The sequence below is a fragment of the Hypomesus nipponensis genome, chromosome 23 (assembly GCF_054491055.1).
Source record: "Hypomesus nipponensis isolate SF chromosome 23, ASM5449105v1, whole genome shotgun sequence".
NCBI classification, from domain to species: domain Eukaryota; kingdom Metazoa; phylum Chordata; class Actinopteri; order Osmeriformes; family Osmeridae; genus Hypomesus; species Hypomesus nipponensis.
This window is the reverse complement of record NC_140383.1, coordinates 15,035,403-15,046,514: the sequence shown is the minus strand read 5'-3', so window position 1 is coordinate 15,046,514 and position 11,112 is coordinate 15,035,403. Positions and strand designations below refer to the sequence as shown.

The window sequence follows — 11,112 nt, the reverse complement described above, 5'->3', positions numbered from 1 at the left end:
CAAATATGATTGGTGAGGTTATTCAGGAAGGCCTGTAACTATCAATTGAACCCCCAGGTATCAATGAACCCTATGGTTCATCCAGGCCCTGATGTATGACAGCTTCTGTACCTTTATCACCCATGGTCAGTGACTGAGCTGAGGGAGCTAGGAAAGGGATTTCCTGACATGAGAGGACTCAGCAACATTTTCTAAGAGATTTGCAAATAGCTATCAATGCTAACATACCTACTTTTATTGATTTGAATCAGGGGTTATAGGGTGAACTCCAGCCTGGTATGTTGAGAAAACAAAGCATACATTTCTGTTGGTGTTTAATGGTAGTAATACTGGAGAAGTGTTGCTTGACTGGAGCAAAGTGTATGATCGCAAACAGAGAAAATATGAGGATCCTAAAGATTATCTGGAAAGACTTACTAGAATGTAAAAAAAAAAGAAAGAAAAAAAAACTTTCTGATATTACAGCAGCTGCATCCCCGTGCTACTTTGTCAAGTGTTCATATGTGGATTGTTTCCTGAACTCCAGGTAGAAGTTAAGAAACAGGTTCTACATTGGGAGAACAAAAACTGTTGATATGGTTATGGATTATGTCAAACATAATTGTACATTGATGCAGGAGAATGCAGGAAAGAAAGTTGAGAAATTAATGACATTGCAAATGAGTTTCTTACGGAAAGAAAATAATATGTAAAAAAAAATTAAAAATAGGGTTGGAATCCCTGAGGTTAGCGTCCTCTAAAAAATAGGGTTGGAGTCCCTGAGGTTAGAGTCCTCTAAAAAATAGGGTTAGAGGCCCTGAGGTTAGAATCCTCTAAAGTAAAGAAAAAAATTGGTTGAAATCCTTGAGGTTAGAGTTCTATTTCTTTCAACTATGGGGTGTCAAATAAATCTGTTCGAAAGGAATTTGTTGTGCAAACTAAACCGAAATGATATGCACTACTGATGTTTCTTGTCTATTCCTTAGGATAAAGAACACTTGGCCTAGCAATTCCATACACATCCCCCAGCAGTGGAAAGCAGAGATTTTAGCGACCGCAGATGTGGCCTTGCTAGAAGCTGGGCCTGAGCTCCTGTGGTCCACACAAGCTAATCATATTGTTATCATTGTTTGTAGTACGATTCTTGAGAACCGGAACTCAGTATGCTAGTGATAGAGAAGTAGGTAAAGGTATTGTCCCAGTTATTGATGCTTTGTTGAAACAAGGAGTCATAGGTAGACTTAGGTCAATTTGATCCCTTAAGGCTAATCAAATACTTGGAAGTTTATTATGGGTTTATAAGCTGGTGATGCCTGTGTTATACATCCTGTTGTGCCTAACTCTGTTACGATACTTAGCAAGTAACCCTGTTACTTTCTAGCTCTGTAAATGACTATTGGTTGCTTTTCTTCTTTGTTCCCATTGCAGAAGAGAGCCAGTAACTGTTGGCATTCACGTTTCGCCAGGTCTACTATACATTTCAGTTGTACCGCAGGAGTACACTGAATCACCTACGTTGTTTAGTCAAGCATTACGAGAGGAGCTCCAGGATGTCACCTTAGTAGCCGGCTCTACTCTGGTGCAGTATATTTATGACCTTTTTGATATGTTCTAAGAATCTTGCCTCCTGCCAACAGGACACTATTGTTGTGCTACAGGCACTGGTTGAGAAGGGCCACAAGGCCTAAAAGGCAAAACTGCAGTTATGGTCTTAGGAGGTCAAGTATCTGGGCCATACACTCAAAGGTACAGAGCGTCTATTGACGCCTGATAGAGTGGAGGCCATCCGATGGATACCGAAGCCTAGAACACCAAAACAACTCTAGGTTCAGTCGGGTATTGTCGTTAGTAGATCCCTGATTATGCTGTGTTGGCTAGACCTGTCCTTGATAAAAGGAAGGAGACTGATACTCATTTGTTGTGGAAAGCTGAAGCTGATAAATCATTTGTATCTCTTAAGCAGGCCTTGGCCAAAGCGCCAGCTCTCGGTCTGCCAGAATACACCAGGGTGTACTGACCCTGCAGCATGGTAATCTTAAGAGGCCTATCGCCTATGTGAGTTTCTTCTTTAAATACTGTGGCAGCAGGTTTCCCCCTGTGCTTACGAGCAGTCTGTGCTGCGGCAACATGTGTGGAAGCAACTTCAGATATAGTGCTGGGGTCGCCCTTGGCAGTGATGGTTCCTCATGCAGTAAGTGTTTTTCTGTTACGCACCAAAACTCAACACCTGTCAGCCACTAGAGCTACAAAGTATGAACTGTAATTCTTGACTCAAAGTAACATTACATTCCATAGATGCCCCACATTGAATCCAGTTTCATTGTTGCCCACCCCTGATGATGGTGAACCACATGACTGTGAGATGGTTGTCGATAAAGTGCTAACACCCAGACCTCTTATGTTGTGACAAACTTAGGGATAATGCTGAACTTGTGTTGAACGTAGATGGATCTTCGTCCTGAGCATGGGATGGCTCTCTAAACTCCGGATAAGCGGTCTGCACGGACAGTGAGACATTCGAATCTGGTAAAGTGTCTGCACAGCAGGAAGAGTTTTGCTTTGACAAGGGCATGTTGTTTGTCAGAGAAGGCAAGGTCGTAAATATTCACACTGACTCGAGGTATGGATTTGGAGTTACTCACAATTTTGGTGCCATATGGCCAGAAAGAGGTTTCATTAACTCCTTAGGTGGAGCAATTAAGAATGGAAAGATGATTTCATAATTTAATGCTATTACCGAGAAAGCCAACTATTGTTAAGTGTGAAGCTCATACTAACAATAGCAGAAAACATGTTTCAAGAGGAAATACTAGAGCTGATGTTGCAGCAAAGGCTGCGGCCCTTTGATGTGTCCCAGGTCTGTATTTGTTTTTTTTTTGTCTCTGCAACCAGAAACGCGCATTCCCTCTCTTCATGTTGTTGTGGACCTTCAAGTCGCTGCTGATAACACTGAGAGGGATGGTTGGTTATCTGTTGGCTGTGTGAAAGATTCCACGTGCATTGTTCCCTTGGTTGGCTCGCATGGCGCACGGATGTGCCCATACGAGCAAGGGGGGTATGGTCTCAATAGTAAATACAGATTGGTTTTGCACCTGGTTTTTCCACAAAGGCTGAGCAACATTGTGCTCAGTGTCATATTTACCAGCAGCATAATCCCGGAAAGGGACCAAAGAGCCAGAGACCCAGCCCACCCACCACCAAGTGGTCCTTTTATTAATTTACAAATTGATTTTATGCAGATGAACAAGTGTTGTAATTTTGAGTGTGTACTTGTAATTGTTGTCATGTTCTCTAAATGGGTAGAAGCCTACCCATGTCGGAAAGTTGATGCTACCACGGTAGCCAAGATTTTATTATAAGAGGTGTGATCTGTAGATATGGGATCCTCACAAGACTGTCCAGTGATAGAGGTTCACATTTCACAGGTAAAAATTGTTCAGGAACTTTGATAAGCGCTCCAGATCAACCATCATTTCCACTGTCCCTACCACCCAAGGTCTGCGGGGACAGTGGAAAGGCAACATGGAACTTTGAAAAAAAAAAACTAGCCAAGATATGTGGAGACAGGCCTGAAGTGGCCTGATGCACTTCCACTAGCTCTTATAGCCATGAGGTCCACTCCCCAGAGGAGAAATGTACTTTCCCCACACAAGATAGTTGTAGGGAGACCAATGAGATTGCCTGTCTCTCCCATTATCATTGACACAGATGGATATCCACCAAATGGATGATACAATGTTAAACTTTTGTTACGCCCTAACTAGAGCAGCCAGGGTTGTGCATTCACAGGTGAAAGCTGCCCTGCCTGGGGAGCCATGTCATCCCTATCAACCGGGAGACTACGTGCACGTGAAAGTGCACAAATGGAAGACTGCCTCTCACCGAGATGGAGCTGTCCATAGCTGTTTATCTTGGTGACTCACACAGCTGTGAAAGTGGAGGGTCGTCCAACATGGAGCCATGCGACACACTGCAAAACAGCCCCGCCACCGAACAACACGGTGGAGGGTTCAAACGGAGAGTCAGGGGCCGGTGGAGGAGCTGGTGCACCTCCAAATGGTGCCTGCTCCAACTTGTCATTTGTCTCATCCCCACCGGGTTACTCTTCCAGGAGTACACCAAGGAGGGTGGAGACCCGTTTGCAGCAGCTGATCCGGGAGCAAGTTCCAGTCCAGCGGACCGATTTGAGCCAGAACCAGGACCTCGCCAATCAGCTCTCCAATCCAGGGGTGCTGAGAAGGAGGTCCCAAAGAGCACCCACCCGGAGGTGTTGAAGACGTCGAAAGGTGAGTCACATGTGGAGAAAGCCAGAGAGGGGCTGCTGTTGCTACCATGCCTCTCTCCCCCATATGTGATTCATTAAGCAGATGACAGCACCCAGACGGGAAACCAGAGAGAGGAGCCTGGAGAGGGGAAGACACTTTCAGTCTTCCTCCGGCCTCTACATGAAGCAGATGACAGAACCCAGAACGGGGATGAGAGGCCCTCGGTTGTTTCAAGGAAACCGAGGCCGCTGCCTGAGCTACGATGCAAGATGAGATCCAGACATACTGACGCACACACCTGACAGACTTTTACTGATACTGGACGCACGAGTCCACAGACATCGCATACATGAGCCACACCGAGAGTCACTATTGCACGCTCCCAATTATACTGATGTGACATTGAGATTCATCATAAAGCACACATGAAGAACAATCTGTATAACAACACCTTACCGTGGACGAAAAAAATGACTGGACCAGCATTAGAGGGGACAGACCTTGCAGAGTTTGTGGTTAGAGTCCCAAGCACCCTGGAAGTTATCCAGGGATATCTGTCCCTCTGTCAATGGCTGATATGTGTAAGGTTAAGAAGTGGTTTTGTGTAAGGTTGGATGTAACAAATGTGACTGTTCTTTGGAACGAATCAGTCATCTCTTGAATATTCCCCATCTGCATGGTTATGGTGTATGGCAGAGTGGTACAGTGAGAGTGTTGGGGAATAATACATGTAAGGATACGGTTTCTGTGTATGCTCACCCTCTACTGGATGATTTGAAAGTTCCATTGTATCTGAGTTCAATGTTACTTGTCTTGTATACCATTTGGATGGGTGACATTAATTCCTGATGTTGCTGACTATGCTATTCATACACCTTTAGCATACTACAGAAGATGTAGTATATGGTTGATTGAATGTTCAAATAATTATGGGAAGTTAGTTGAAAAAAATACATTTAACCACACTGTGTTTAGGTATGCTAACAGCCTGTTGCATGATTGCCTGTTGCAGATGGACCTGTAAGTACTGTATAAGGACATCACCATGTTGGCTTCCTCATGTAGCTAACAAGGGCACCATGTGGGGATGTGGTAAGAGTGCTTATTATTTCCTGCCGGCCAACTGGTCGGGAACGGGTTACCTTGGGTTTATTGTAGGAGCCCTCAGACCTATAGATGGGTTGCCCCTGCACCCCTTGCTCAAACATTGGTGGCACCGCCACAAAAGAAGTATTATTAAAGCAGATGCTAAGAATCTGGGATCACATCACGTGGATTCAATAGTACCTCAGTCACTTGTCATGTTTTCAGCTGCTATTTTCCCTGTGTATGGTGTTATCGCTGCCTTTACAGATATTAGGAGCATAGCACTAGGGTTGGAGGCTATTGGTAATGAGACAGCCAACGCCTTAACTGCGGTTGCTTCTGAGATGAAGGCCATGAGGCAGGTAGTGCTACAGAACCCTATGGCATTGGATTATCTGTTGTCAGCTCTGTGATAGGTCATGACTGATGTACTTTTATCCCAGATGAATCTGCTAATATCACAAATATGCTCACATTAAAGAGATAATTTCAGCTTTGGGGGAACTTGAAGCTTGGAATTGTGCGGACTGACCTCCTCGGGTGGGGTTTCTTTTTCGACTATATTTCAAATGGGAATCACTGGATTGGGCGAGTTAATCGTTGTTGTGCTGATTGTGGTTTGTGCTTGGAAGATGTGTACTTTCTGCTGTGTACAGTGCTGTGCAGTAGGCTATCGGAGGCATGCCAGTAAAATTATGGTAGCCCAAATCAAGCCACAGACAAAAGCAAGCAAAACTGATGATTACTTTATTGCCCTGAGTATGATGGACTTGTCTGATATGTAATCTCAAGTACCACGTGACTACTTTGCCAATGTAATAAAGATGGCCATTTGCCTCCTTCTATTTTCCAATTGATATACAATATTGTATGCAATCTGAAGAGATCTGTCTTTAACCATAGATCAGTTAACAATAATTAAAGATAATGGTTACTTTATTGCTTGTATACTGTTTGAAATGCTCTGAATTTACATGTAATGAACAATGTTTGGTCTATACCCTGCTGTGTTGAGCTCACGAGAGCACAACCCTTGGTTATGTCCAGGAGAGAAATATGCCTATGTTTCTAGAATCGTTGATAAACTGTCATTATGCTGTTTGCTTATGAAGTGAATAGCTGTAAGCTGGTTCTTTTGTAAGGTCCTAGGGAATGCCTGTGTTACTAGGATGAATCAGAGGTTACAATATCACCAAAGTGTATTATGCCATGCAACTTTGAACAAGGAAAATAGAAGGAGGGTTAAGGTCATTTCTGGGAGCCCTATCTAGAGAACTAAACAAAAGCTATTCACTTCATTGACTTTGTACTTTTTCACCTGATTGGGTACTACCTAATACTTCTTCAAATCCTATAATCATGTATGCTGTACTGAGTAGTAACAGATACTGTATTGTTTGATTGTTAAGGTATTGAAATGTTAAGAACTTGTGAAATGTAAGGCACTACAGCAGGCCCCAGGTAAACAGTTGATGAATGATTTTTGTGTTGACGTTAAACGTCAAAAGGGGGGACTGTGGAAGAAATTTAGATTTCCTGTGTGCTTACATTATTCACTAATCAAGAGAACTAGTCATTGGATACTAGTTAGTATGTTCTCATGTAAGCTTGCTATTAATAAGAGTAGATTGTGTCTATGTGTCAGGGTTAATAGATGTTTGAGATCAGGAGAAAGTACTGGCTAAATGGTCCTTGTCATGACTACAAGGAGAGCTCCAACTATGAACTCTGTAGTTTGAGTGGTCATGTGTTGGGAGCTGTTAATCTCTTTCTCTGAGACTGTTGTAACGTCATTACTGCCTGACTGTCACTATCTATGTTTACATTCTTGTGCCCTATAAAAGATGGTCCTCCAGCCTTCAGAGCGAGGAGAGACTTGATTGAGACCTAAGCCTGGTGTTGTGTTGTCATTTATTGTCAGAGGTCTGGTTTTCTCTCCCAATCTGCAGATTGATAAATACTTATTAAAATCCAGAACTCAACTGAACTTAGTCACTCCGTTTATGAAGAGACGGACAAAACACTTTCTTCATCACCGTACTTGGGCAATAAAAGATGACGTCAAACGAGTTCGCAAGAACACAAGAACGGAAAAAAACGTGGATTGATAAATGGCCATTCTCTGTTAGCACTCTCCCAGAGAACTGCCACTTTCGGGAAACTTCCGGGTTCTGAACTAGTTGCAGTTCCACTCTATATCCATATGAGGGCGCTAACGGGCGAGTGCAGTGGCTCTTCAGGCTCTGTGGCAGTTCTCACATAGCCTGGCTCTGCCCTCCTACGTACTTCCAATTTGGATTTCGCTTCAGTAGTAGGTCTGGGAGCTAGGCTCTGAAGTCGGTTTCTAGAAGAAAAAAAAATTGTAGGTCCAATCAGCGAACAGAGGGAGTGGCTGAGAACGATGACGTTAATGTCGTGCACTAGTTTGAGTAGTTCAGTAATGGCGGTGGAGAAAGATGCGAGCGAAACTATTCTGCGGTTGTGGCAGCAACGCTGCCGAATATCCATAGGTTAAAGCCAGAGCAAGAACATTCCTTGCTGAGTTTTGTTGGTGGCCATGATGTTGTGGCCCTCCTCCCCACGGGGTTCGGGAAAAGTTTGATTTTCCAGCTACGGCAGCTAGCTCCGTTACCGTAGTGGTGAAGGAGTTGGCTAAGGCGAAAGCTTGCGATTGGTTATGGCAAATCAGAGTGGCTCTGGGCGGATCCAATAGTTTTAAACAGAGGACCCGCCTTCTAGGAAGTTAACGTTTGTAAATGGAGAGATCCCAGACCCTCTGCACAAATGTAATGTACGAGGATCTGGTTAGGACCAGGCTTGTTCTCCCGTGAGCCTGTGGAACTGAATTGATTTATGAAGTATGGCTCAATGAGATCACAAAACTTTATCTGACAACTAAAAGGGCAAAATGTTCCATTTGTTAATAAAAACGTTTTAAAATGTAATATTTAACTACTGGGCGCGGCCATCTTTGAATTTTCATGTCTGTGACGTCACGAGAATGGTTAGGTACTGTGACTGCCGCCTGCTAGCAGTCATCAAGATTGACATTAGGCGGGTTTGACTTCTTTGAAGTCGAACGCACCTATTGATAGATTGTCAGGGAGATAAGAGGTAGAAATAGCTTTAAATGAACCAGCTAAAACAAGGTACAAAGTAGGAGCAAACTCGACCAGTGAGCATGTTTCACACAACTTGAAGGGGCTACTAGTAACTGAAACTTACCACCTATGTATAGGGCGCTCCAAACTTTCAAGTTCAAGTCTTTTATTGTCAGATGCACAGAACAACACAGGGTCAGACCGAGCACTGATATTCTTAGGACAGACAGGAAAACGCAAGGCAACCTGGCATAGCATGACATATAAGTACCCCTACAAAAAAGAAGTATACTAAAGTATACTATAAGTATACTAAAATATGGATAGTACACTTTTAGTTCACTTTTGATATACTTTTAAGAAGTATGTTTAGAAAATAGTTCACTTTTAATATACTTTTAAGAAGTATACTTAGAACATAGTTTACTTTTAATATACTTTTAAGTATGCTTTGAAACTAGTTCACTTTTGAATACTGCAAAGTAGCCTGTGTAGTGTACTTTCAGTTCATCAAGTATACTTCCTCAACTACTTCAAAGTATACTTTGGAATACTCTAAAGTAGCCTGTGTTGTGCACTTTGAGTTCATGAATTATACTTCCTAGAGAACCTCAAAGTATACTTTGCAATACTTTCAAGTGCACTTTCATTTAATGTAGGTACGTCAACAAGTAAACTTCTAAATGTAATTTTACTATTATTTACTAATGTATTAAAATGTTTATGGGCCCCTCAAACGCCTTAGATCTTGAGTCACTTGGTGAGAACGGGGCCCTCATAATAGTTTACTGCAGATTCGTAGCTCTTCACTACGTAGTCAATAACGTACTTTTAGGAAGTATGCTTAGAAACAGAAAATGGTATACATTTTTCTGGAGTAGGATGTATGTTTTCTATTATTATACAGCAAAAACAGTCACATTTTTTTTAAAGTACATTACAGGTTACATTTTTTAGATCCATCTCATTCTAATTATTCATGTCTATGAAAATCTAATGCATTGCACATTGAATCTTTTTTTGTTACTGAAGCTGTAACCTTAATTACTGCTAAAACATTCTGAAACCCTATACTCTTATACTAATAATTATCAATTGGAGTATTAATGGAAAAAAACGAAAATGCTACTTGAGAATTTGAAGGTTATACTGTCAAACTGACTGAAGAACGAAATAACGACGTGAAATAATGAAGATAGTGTGGCTCATTGGCTAGTCAATTCCCATGATGCAAGGCGGTAAATAGTGTTAACATTTGCTGATAAGTTTGCAGTTTTTTCGAAATACAAATGTAACTTCATGAATTTCGTTTTTTAAATGTGTCTGCTTAGAATGTAGAGTTTTGTTGCGTGGTAATTGTCATTGTTGTGCTGGTTTACCATTGTAACCATAAGTTAAATGAGTTACATTTGATAAGAACAGCTGGATTCTTGGAACATTATTGAGTACGCAGTGAAAAGCTACGATTCTGCAGTAAACTATTATGAGGGTCCCGTTCTTGCCAAGTGACTCAAGATCTGAGGCGTTTGAGGGGCCCATAAACATTTTAATACATTAGTAAATAATAGTAAAATTACATTTAGAAGTTTACTTGATGACGTACTTACATTAAATGAAAGTGCAGTTGAAAGTATTGCAAAGTATACTTTGAGGTTCTTTATTATACTTGATGAACTGAAAGTGCACTACACAGGCTACTTTGCAGTATTCAAAAGTAAACCTTGAAATACACTACAAGTGTACTTTAAAGTGTACTAAATGACCTAAAAAGTGGGCCAATTCAGTTTACTTAGTACAAAAAAAGTATATAAATAAGTACACTGCTAGTATACTTTAAGTAACATGATAATAGTATACTTTTTATACTAAGTATACTTACAAAATAAACTTGAAGTATACTTCTTTTTTGTAAGGGTATCCTCAGATCATACTATAATTCATAGGTTATACCTATGATAAGCTAACATAAAAGGTCTTTCTCCTCACACAGCTTGGGAAAGAGCATGTGCTCAATGATGAACGATCATTTTGGTGGACCACCAACATCCAGGTCATGCAGGTCTGCCTCTTTAATCAGATCGAAGTAGCTAGCTACAAGACACCACTCGGTGTTGTTCAACAGTCTGTCAGTGTTAACTATATTTATATCTTCCGACAAAACCACATATTCTGCATCATATGGAACAACTGCAGTCCTGCGGGTACATAATTACGTATTGGTTAGAAAGCATACGCCACAGGATGAATAGGAATTGGTATGATGGGACGTTTTTTTCAATTTTCAATGCAGTTTCGTGGGTTGAAATTGAGCCCAACCATTCTTGTGACGTCAGATGTATACGTCATTTAAACATGGCGGCGCCCAGTTCTTTTTAAGTATATACTTTACACACTAGAGATTTCGATTATTAATAGAATATGGCATATAGTTGTATGTTATATATTTTTTTATGTCATTAAACGTATATACTATTATAATATCACTGTGTCTAATCGCAGTTCAGTTCCACTAAGACATTCTCTGGTTCTCCCTTCAGCTTATTCCGCCCAGCCCACTTTTTTCATCTTTTTGCACTTCCATTGTATTTGCACTTCCGCTTTACCGGGGATAGCCCATACACAAAATAAATATATTTGAAACATATTTTCAGAATACATTTTTGAATTATATTTCGAAATAT

The 11,112-nt window shown here is 41.3% G+C and overlaps 1 pseudogene; it reads left to right on the top strand.

Moving 5' to 3' along the window:
* The first annotated feature begins 1,163 nt into the window (after positions 1-1,163).
* Positions 1,164-7,221, top strand: LOC146234365 (uncharacterized; annotated as a pseudogene).
* Positions 7,222-11,112: the final 3,891 nt, after the last annotated feature.